The 10,531-nt window shown below is 35.9% G+C and overlaps 1 protein-coding gene across 1 annotated transcript in view; it reads right to left on the bottom strand.

The window, feature by feature from the left end:
* Positions 1-9,506, bottom strand: part of DGKB (diacylglycerol kinase beta) — a 381,330-nt gene extending 371,824 nt beyond the window's left edge. The window contains exon 1 of the mRNA XM_008629944.2: positions 9,411-9,506. The gene's annotated coding sequence lies outside the window, so the exon portion shown is untranslated. The remainder of the gene's footprint in view (positions 1-9,410) is intronic.
* Between the last annotated feature and the right edge of the window lie 1,025 nt (positions 9,507-10,531).

The raw sequence follows: 10,531 nt of genomic DNA on the forward strand, positions 1-10,531 counted from the left end.
CTAGGCTCAAGGCAGTCTTCCCACAATATTGCCATAGTCTTGCCACCCTATTCTGTGCCAAAGTCCACTTTTTCCTTGCTTGGAACTGGATCACAGTGCCACCAAAAATAAGGAAGTATTTTCAATTCCTTTGCAACAGCTAGATGTGCTGAGCATCACTATATATATTCACACTTACCCTTGCTTAAAACTTGGGGCGGGGGAGGTGTTGTGTGTTTCTTTTTTTATATTTTGTACTGCTGGACATTTACTATTATATCCAGGTTTCATACTGGTTGAGCTTCTAGCTGTCAGGCCTAGAGCATCAGCAAGATTTACAAACTGAACACAGTGAAGAATCCAGGCTGTTTACATCAATCCATATATTTTGTTGTCATAATGAAATGAATATCAATGCAAAACACAGGAGGGAAAACAACTGACTGGATCTGACAACAGTGCCTATGGTAGACACTGTTTTCTCAAGTCCACTCAAGTTTTGCTTACTTTAGTTTTTCCATGCTTCATGGTTTAAGCCGTCAAGATGTTAACTATTCATGTCAGCAGACAGCAATACCTGAAGATATTCCAAAACCAGCTGTGAAGGAGGATGTTGCATGTTTGTTTTTCTCAGTGAATTGAAGGGGTTCTTTCAGGTTTATTTTTAGTACTATTTTTCATCTCAATGGCTATTTTATCAATATAAACTCCTAAATCAAAATAAAATAAAGCAAACATGCTCTTCCTTTTATAAATTTTATGAACCAAAACAACTCTCAAAACTTTAGCCATTGTTAAAATATAATCTAAAGAAAATCAATCAGATTTATTTTACTTTTCTTTGTAGATGGCTGACATTTTGACAATGACGTATTTTTTTCATTAAGATCCTCTGTTTATTTAAGAGCCCATACATTATGACAAGCTACTGTAATTTTTGTGCATATGCTTTACAATCAGAATTCATCAAATTAAAGGCTCTTTGTATTTCACAGATTTTATAGCCCATATTTAAATTATATGCCTATAATTACTTACATTTCAAAAATTTTTCCAACATTACCACCATCATTTCTGTAGAAAAATAGCAATTTCTTTAAGTCTAATAAAACCACACAAAATTATTACTTTTTTTTATATCAGGGTCAGTGCAATCTTGTCATTCTCATTCTCAAATATCTGAATAAGGGTATTTCTGAATGATATTTTTACCGTTTTTACTTTTAAGTTCTTCCATCTGATATTACTTTTACCCTTTTACTTTCCTCTTGCAAACACATTTTGAAGCTTATCAATTTCTTGTGAGCAAGAAATTGCCAAAAGAAACAGCACAAGTAAAAATTTTACACCATTTTTCACAAATTAATGACTTAATTACCTTTAACCTTCATTTCTGAGCCTTCAAAAAGAAATGCCATGAAGTATTTGCATCTCAGAACATCAGGAAAGCCCTAGGTCTTATTTTTACAAAGAAAAAAAATGAAAACTATATCAAAGTGATCATGTGTGCCATATCTTATTCTGTACCTTGTCTTTGTGGGTTCTTATAATCTGCAATGACAAAGTTGGTTTCTTTCTGTGTGAATTGTGGTTCAAATCTTCCACTTGTATTTTCACTTTGCTGCTGGGCTTTTTGTCTAATATTGCAGAAATCTCGTAACAGTTTTAGAGAAGATATATCGACCATGCCATGGCAGCACAAATCTTTATTAGGTTTAGTTTTCCACTTTCTAACTGAAAGAATATTTAGTCATGAATATACAAGAACAATTCCTACTTTAAAACTCCCATCAAGTTTTTATTAACTACTTCATATTTTTGAGATACTTTAAAGCCTTTCAATTTGAAGTCAAGATTATTTACCTGGTGCTTTCGCAGCGTATTTTCCTTTCTCAAAGGTGAAAAATACTTTATTTACTGACCAGAGGTTTTTCCCTAATTGGTTTACTTATTCTAGCTGCACCCCTTTGCCCAATTTTTAATATTTTATTTAATCTCTAAACATTGACATTCTTCTGTCACAAAGAATGTATTACATGCCTCGTTAATACACATTCAACCTACTATTATTCTCTCTGCTTTTGTAGCAGAAGAGGGAAGCTCAGAACCCTCTGAAAGACATCTGTCAGTTCAGATAAGTCTTACTCCAATCAAAACTCTCATCTCAAAACAGGTTTTCCTACAAATTTATTTTTGGATTTCACTGAAATTTCATGAAATAATGTTGTCAAAAGACAGCAAGATAGAGAGATCCCATAATCTTGTAATTTCCAAGATCCTTACTTTTGCAAAGGTCTGCTTGGAACAAGTTCTGTATGTGCACCCATTAAGTGGACATGCATTAAGTGCAAAGCCACTCCAAGGCAGCAATCACTGGAGATGCTACAACAGCCCTTTCTTCATCAAGGCAGCATGTGAAGGCAACATAGCTAACATCTGGAATGACTGGATGCTTCCTTAAACAACAGTTCTCCAAGAAGACTACTCCATGTGATACCAGCTCAGAGGATCAGGAAACCTTCCAGCCAGTAATCCCCATGAGAAGCAGGATGGATGCAGAACCAGATCAGAAGTTACCAGTATTTACCTGGTAAATAAAGACTTTAATGTGCTTAACTACATTTTATAACTTCTTTGCCCACAGATTACATGCAGGATAAAATTATACCATTCTGCCACAGAAGTTGCTGTGATGAACGACTTTGTTACAGTGAACAGAGACTGGCCCATGACACAATGCAGGTCTTAAGGGAAAATGGCAAAGCTTAACTCTTCTCAGTAATTTCATATACCGACTGCAACCAAACACAGGAAAAACAGGAAACACTAAGCATGCAATTCCTAGACACCTGCATTAAGAATGAAGGTGTTTATTTAACATGACACTTAAAATATACTAATATTAAATTAACGTACTTAGGTAAAATAACACATGTATATCTAAACAGCGCAAATTATCGAAAATACATGTATAGCTAGATAGTTAAGGGACTTACAACAGCTCCCACCATGTAGCTGTGATATGGGTGGGAAAGACTGCAGTAATGTTTCCCTGTGAGAGGGAAAGGATGGAGCACAGGCAGGGCATGTTACAACCTTTAAACATGTAAGGCACCATATAAATTTTAAGTTATCAGAGATTTTCAAAACACAATCTATTTCAAAATACATTTTTCATTGTTATTATTTAAAAACTTGATTGGTCCCAAAAATTTTTTTAAAGTCAGATATATACTGGATTTAAGTAATGTTAGTAAGTACATATGTCTAAAAGGCAATAATATCAAGAGGCCAGTGTTGGCAGGACTGAGTTATGAGAAGGCTCTTTGTGACCTTTGTCATGTCTATATGGCAGGTTTTGCACTGATTCATCAGAAGCAATATTAGCTGACATCAATCATTATTTTTCAGATTTGGAGGAGACGCACATATTTGGGAAAAACTGCTATTTATCTGCACTGAAACAAGAGGAACCAGGAGATTATTCAAAAAGTAAAAGGACTTATTTGTTTTCTTTGTTTTATTTATGAATGCCTTTATATCTACTGTCGGTATTACTGATGTTACCTAGATATTTTCTCTGGGGAAAGGGAGAGTGTGTAGTGTGATTTATACCACAAAATAACCATGCTGCAGAAATAATTATTCAAATCTGACTGAGAAACATTTTCACATTCTTCACAAGCAGCGCTGGCAAGATAAACCATCAAGGGACCCACATTCTGGATGAGGGCTGCACACAGGCACATGCTACCACACTAAAGGGTTGAGGAACAGATACACAGTGAAAGTGTTCAGCATTATCTCAAACCGTAACTAATCCTTGCAATGACATTTCAAGATAAGACAAGCTTCACAGGCTTCGAGACTGAGGCAATAAAAGAAGGGACTGGACAAAGCAACAGCAATGCAGCTGTTGCCTGTTTGCTCTCAGACTTTCCCATAATTACTAACCCATCAATACCTAGAATAACAATTCTTTCCTTCTAAGGAAAAATTGTCTAACAGTACTATGTATCCACATCCTTATTAAGTGCAAAGTTCACTGGGATCTTTGATCTGATCTCATCTGTGTGTACTTCCCAGCATGCAGCAAGAGTCTTAATATTCCTGCAGGACACAAAGCATACGACATTTGTGTCACAAAGGCCTTTGTTGGTAACCAGAACAACACATAATTTATCCATTATTTCTGATTTTTCAGATTTTCCATTACACATTGCACATGTTTTATAAATGCTCAGTTGCACTTGCATCCATCTCATCATGGAGGAGATGTCAGATCAAAAAAGAATATACTAACAAAAGGAAAAAATACTTTCTCTTTTAGCCACTCAGTTATTTCAGAAGAACACTAGAAGCAAATCTGCCATATGTAAAAGAAATGTGGAGACATGCCTTTCTCAATTACTTCTCGGAAAAAGCGGAGATTCTTCTGAAGCATCCACCACGTTAAAAGAATCTACTCCAGGGCTGAATGGGAAATTGAAATAGAGGATCATCTCCCATTTATTTTTGAAGAGGCAGTCATGGAAGAGTATTAAAAGCAATCTGAAAGGGAGCTTGCAATTTCCCCTTTGCGGATGATTGTTATGTGCGGACTGATCTGAGCTAATGCCAAGATGTGATTAATTTAAAATTGAAGTTGCCACTGTAAAAAATTTAAATTCCAAATAAAACTGTTATTCTAAAAAAATCCCTCAGCAGTAAAAAATATAAAAATAACAAAATAAATAAATATATAATTCATAATCAGCAAGACATATGACACGAAAGTTTAAATCTTCTAAACTCCTCAACAAAAAACAAACAAACAAAAAAAATCAAACAAAACCAACCAACATCTAAAAAGCCAAAACAACCCCCAGAAAAGCACAATAGAAAAAACCCCACATTTATTAACTAGGCATGGAAATAGAAGGTCAGTGGAATAAGTTCCCATTCATATAAATCATGTGGCATATAAATAATTGTACAGAAGCACAATTTTAAATGCAGAAAAATTTCTGGTTTTATTCCATCTTTATAACTTTCGAATCCAGGTTTTATTTTGTGTAATTTATGTGTTGAGGTTCCTCCTCTTTGTTTGTTTGGGGCAGTTTTTTGAGTTTTTATTTACTTGTTTGTTTTTTGTTTGGGGTATTTTAAATTTTTTTTTATTATTATGCACTATGTTTACCTTTAGGTAACTGAGGCTCAGACTAATTTCTTCATAAACTGTGTATCACAGCTTGCAGCAGCATCTACAGAATCTGTATGATGTCCTTGCTTAAAATTTTGCTATTTAGTGGTTTTGCATATATTTGGGGATTCACTAACTCCTCTGAAGAGTTAAATAAGCTTCATTCCCTCATGTGTTCACTTACATGATTAAAAGCAGTAAATCATCTTTTCTGAGAGGAACACAAACTACTATTTAGACTATACTCAGCAGGTGAAAATTATTACTAAAAAGGCACCAGACTTAGAGTGGTGCTGTTCAGAATTATACTGTCTTACAGATTTATACCTCTTCACATGATCTTAAAAATATGCAATTGAGGAAATGGAGAATAACTTCATTCAAAATCAGTGCAAAATCAGCTTATTTTGAAACATTAATGAAGGAATTAGCTTCACATTTGTGTTATATTCTAAAAGCACTTAGATAATATTAATCTGATTATTAATCTTTTTTGTGTTGTTTACAAAATGTTTTTCATTAACAGAATATACAATATAACCATAAAATCGTAAAAACATCAGAGTGAGTGCTGACTACAACTTGTTCTTTATATTTTCCAAAACAGGTTACTGCTTACACTACTATAAATTGATACGTATAGTTACTTAAATCTGGGTCTGAAAATGCAGGGGTTTTCTGTATTTTTTTTGCAAATATTTATTCTTTTACAACGTACTGAAGGTTACAATATCAAAGTCATGAAAATATTATAAGCTCTAACAGAATTCAAAACATGAACAGAATCTGAGATCGCACATTTGTATAATATGGTCATTCCACTAACATAACTGTTTTTCAAAAATCAAAATTTATACTTGCACATGAAATACATTATTTTCTCATTTATACTGATCATGACAAAGCTAATAAATTATCTTTTTAGTGGTCAGATAACGAAGCAAGCTTTAAAAAGGATTTAAATTTTAATAAGGCCTCAATCCCACCGCCTGTCAGTAGCAACCAGATATGATTTGTCAAACTTTATATCACAAAGCAACATCAGAGTTAAACTAACCTCTCTGAGAAGTAAAATCATGGAGTGATAGAACCAGTTCTGGGTTTTTCAGTAATGTGGTCGAAACTAAATTTGCTTGTCCAACGGACACAAAGCTTGAACACAGCTGAAAAGGAACAGGCTTTAGATAGGATGGGGCCCAGGGAAATTGAACTTGGAACTTCCTGAAGCCAGCAATAGAAGATGGCGACTTGTGCTATCAGAGGGAACAGTCTCTCTGCCCTTGCCAATGTACCCCCAGCCTCTGCTGGCTGCAGAAGGCTTTTCTACAGAATCACAGAATCATTTAGGTTGGAAAACACCTCTAAGGTCATTGAGTCCAACCTCTGACCAATCACCACCTTGTCAGGTAGACCGTGGCAAAAAGTGCCACATCCAGTCGTTTCTTGAACACTTCCAGGGATGGTGAATCCACCACCTCCCTGGGCAGCCCATTCCAGTGTTTAACAATCCTTTGCATGAAGAAACTCTTCCTGATATTTAACCTGAACCTCCCCTGTGCAGCTTGAGGCTGTGTCCTCATATCCTGTCCCTGGTTGCCTGGGAGAAGAAAACTACCCCCACCTGGCTACAGCCTCCTTTTAGGAAGCCGGAGAGTGATAAGGCCCCGCTGAGCCTCCTTTTCTTCAGGCTAAACACCCCCAGCTCCCTCAGCCGCTCCTCACAGGGCTTGTGCTCCAGACCTTTCACCAGCTCCATTGACCTTCTCTGGACATGCTCCAGCACCTCAATATTTTTCTTGAAGTGAAGGGCCCAGAACTGGACACAGGATTCAAGGTGTGGCCTCACCAGTGCCAAGTACAATGTGCCCTGGTCCTGCTGGCCACATTATTTATGATAAAAGCCAGGATGCCATTGGCCATCTTGGCTGCCTGGGAACACTGGCACCTCACGTTCAGCTGACTGTCCACCAGCAATGCCATGTCACTTTCTACTGGGCAGATTTCCAGCCACTCTTCCCCCAAACTGTAGCGCTGCCTGGGGCTGTTGCGATCCAAGTGCAGGTCCCAGCACTTGTCTTGTTGAGTCTCACACAATTGGCCTCAGCCCATTGATCCAGCCTGTTCAGACCCCTCTGCAGAGCCTTCCTGCCTCCAGCAGATCAACACTCCCATCCAGCTCAGTGTCACTCACAAACTTACTGAGGGTGCACTCGACCCCCTCATCCAGATCACCAGTAGAGATATTAAACAAGACTGGGCCCAATACTGAGCCCTAGGGAAGCCCACTAGAGACCACTCTCTGGGCCCTGCCATCCAGCTTACTTTTAACTCAGGTTCTTAATGGGAAAAGCCATCTCCTGCAGTCTAATGCCCTGGTGTCTTCCTACATCACCTGTGCCTAAAATTCATCCATAGAGCAAATATCCACCTTCTGCTCTTATTGTACCAAGAGAAGATCTTTCAGCTAAAGCTGAGCCTTAAGTGCATTTGGGAAAAGGAGAAGAGTTTCCTTATAAATCACTTCTAGACAAACACAAGGCGTTTTAGAGTGATCTGACATGGTACAGAGTGAAAGAGAGCCAAAGGACCACACCATCTCCCTTGGTTGTTGCTACTTGATCCCTTTATGCAAAGGTTGTATGTTCATATGACTTCATTTCACTGCAGTGTTAACTGAAATTCTGGTGTGAAAATTTACAGTTCTTCAACATGCATTTTTCAAGAGAAATTTCACCCAAACTTAGAATGCTTTTAAAGTAATTAGTGTAACACACTGCAATTGAGAAAACCTAAATGAACTTTTATGACTTGGAATAAAGCAGCTAACCTGCTCAAGACCTTGGGAAAATTGTTTTAAAAGCAAATGACCTATTCCCTTTTTTGATGGGTGTAGAGGAGGGAAGTTTTTGTTTGGTTGGTTGGTTTTGTTCAGGGTTTTTTTAAGATAATGTGCATTGGGGTCCACAGTGTTCAAGCCTGTATTTAGAGGAGATAGAACTCACTCTGATTTTTTCATCTCAGTATATTAATCACCGATGGTGCAATGACTACTGCTGTGAGCCTGATAGCTTTTCCCCTCAGATGGAATTGCTTCATAACTCCTGAATGCATATGCCTATCCTCAAACTCTATATACAAAATCTTGCCTCATCATTGTATTTTTCAGTTATTTCCCAGGAATATATACTAGCCAAATAATAACTTTTTGGTTTATCCAGTTTTCCAATTAAATGAGTCTCACTTGGTGAACAACTGAAGAACAGAATATTTATTAATGTATAAAGGAAACTTATAAAGTCATTGTTCTTATTAATGTCCAAATGCTATATTTGATAAATGAATAAAATTTTATTTTGAAATAATGACCATTTTAGGAAAAGTATGTTTGTCATAAATGTTATCTTATCAATGTTTAGAAATCAACACCAGCTAATTGTTTTAACTGAAATCAAGATCAAGAGAGTCAGAACTTAATAAATCTGCTCACTTAGCCTTATATAGTTAAAAGGCAGCAAAACAAACCTGCAAACTTCCCATAGGAGTGTATGATCTGCTTAGGAATTACTAGGAATTCAAATACCTCTGGGAAAAATTTATCTAGGTGTTTTTCCATGCTGATACCATGTTGGTACTCTGTGTTTTCAAACAGCTAATAAAAAAAAAAAAAAAAGCCCTATAGTTGATGAACAGAACTGCAAAAAAAGTAACATGTAGCTTAACACAGAAAATATTGTTAATAATATAGTATTTCCAGAGACTGCAATTTTCTTAAGCTATTATGCTAACATCACGTAGTATCTCTGATGTGGGAAAACACAAACATTAAAAACTATGAGACAGTAGAGATCACACAGATACACAATGAGAAAATAAACTAGATCTGTGGGTGATAAAATATAGCTAAGAAAAGGAAAGAAAAAGTTCAGTACATCACAGATTCTGAGGCTTCATTAAAATAACAGAGAGCCAGAATTACAAAAAGTTGGAGACATTGTTTTTAAATTAAAAGAGGAAAAAGAATCTCATGGAATTCCCCCCCCCCAATCCTCTTAGAAGTTGCATTATATACATACTACTCCCAAATGTTTCTTACATCCTCAGAAATAAAATCCTGCCATACTTTTGAGAAATATCTCAAAACATTAGTTTTCTGCATACAAATGTTTCTGTTTCAGAGAATAAAATTTTTTTTCTTCTTTTTGTTAGTTGAAAAGTAAAAGCGTATTATATTTGAATATGTTGATCTTACCTGTCTTGAAAAGCCAGCTTGTCACTTGTTCAGGAATACCTTGACCCGATGCCTATAACAATCCATCTAACCTTAAATGAAATCCTGTGCTGGGGGAGAGGTTCTCATTTCTATCACTTTTTATGCAAAAAAAAAATACAGATGACAGATCCTTTTTACAAGGTAGCCTAGAGTGTCTAGTTCTTGTCACAATGTTGTCATAGTGACAGTGACATCAATATACTTCATGAAAATCAGTACAGCAATTTTTCTGGAGACAACACCAGCGTTGATTCCTGAGTGTATTTTGCACTGACTTCCTTTTCCAGTCTCATTAGAAAATTTATTTTTGCACTATTCTTTAATTCAAATGTGACTGCACTAATTATTTTGGTTATAAGCAGCCTGGTTAAAAAAAAAAGCAAACAAAAACCACTGAAACGAAAATATTATGAAACTAAAATAATACAAACCAAAAAAGCTTGACCACCAAATTTCTTTCTACAAATTGTCTGTAATTTGTTAGTATAACACAGAGACCTCCTAGATCTGATTCTGTGACTCTATACTAATATTTTTTTCAAATACGGGTTATTTAACAGTATAAAGTACTATACATACAGCAAAACAGAAGAAAAGGTTCACTTAGAAAAAGGTGATATATTCTCAGTCTCAAGTATATTTTTCTGGGAAAATACCATATGTCCACTAAAATCCTGCTGTTTCATGATCATTCTTCACATCATTATAGCATCCATTTTCAACCTACAACTTGTCACCTTCCTGAAACTTTTAACATTTTTTGTCAGTAATTGCTACCTGACATATAATCATATAAGTTCCCAAAACATGAAGTGTATATTCCACCAAAAGTAAGAAAAAACTGCAGTTCATCTCTTACTAATCTAATCTTTGTGTTGTGTGAAATCTGCCAAGGCAACAAATTAGTGCTAATTGTTGTATTCTCTGTTGATAATAGAAATAATTTTCAGACAACAAATTATAAACTTCATTGTTGATTTCATCTTCTTCCTTCAAGAAGATGAAAAAAAATGTTTTCTGATGTTAACACTCACAAACAATAGCTTGAATCCTGAACCAGACCACCTGTTTTTTCCTTTTTATTCAACGCGTTAAGTGGG

The sequence above is a fragment of the Corvus brachyrhynchos genome, unplaced genomic scaffold (assembly GCF_000691975.1).
Source record: "Corvus brachyrhynchos isolate BGI_N302 unplaced genomic scaffold, ASM69197v1 scaffold142, whole genome shotgun sequence".
Taxonomy (NCBI): Eukaryota; Metazoa; Chordata; class Aves; order Passeriformes; family Corvidae; genus Corvus; species Corvus brachyrhynchos.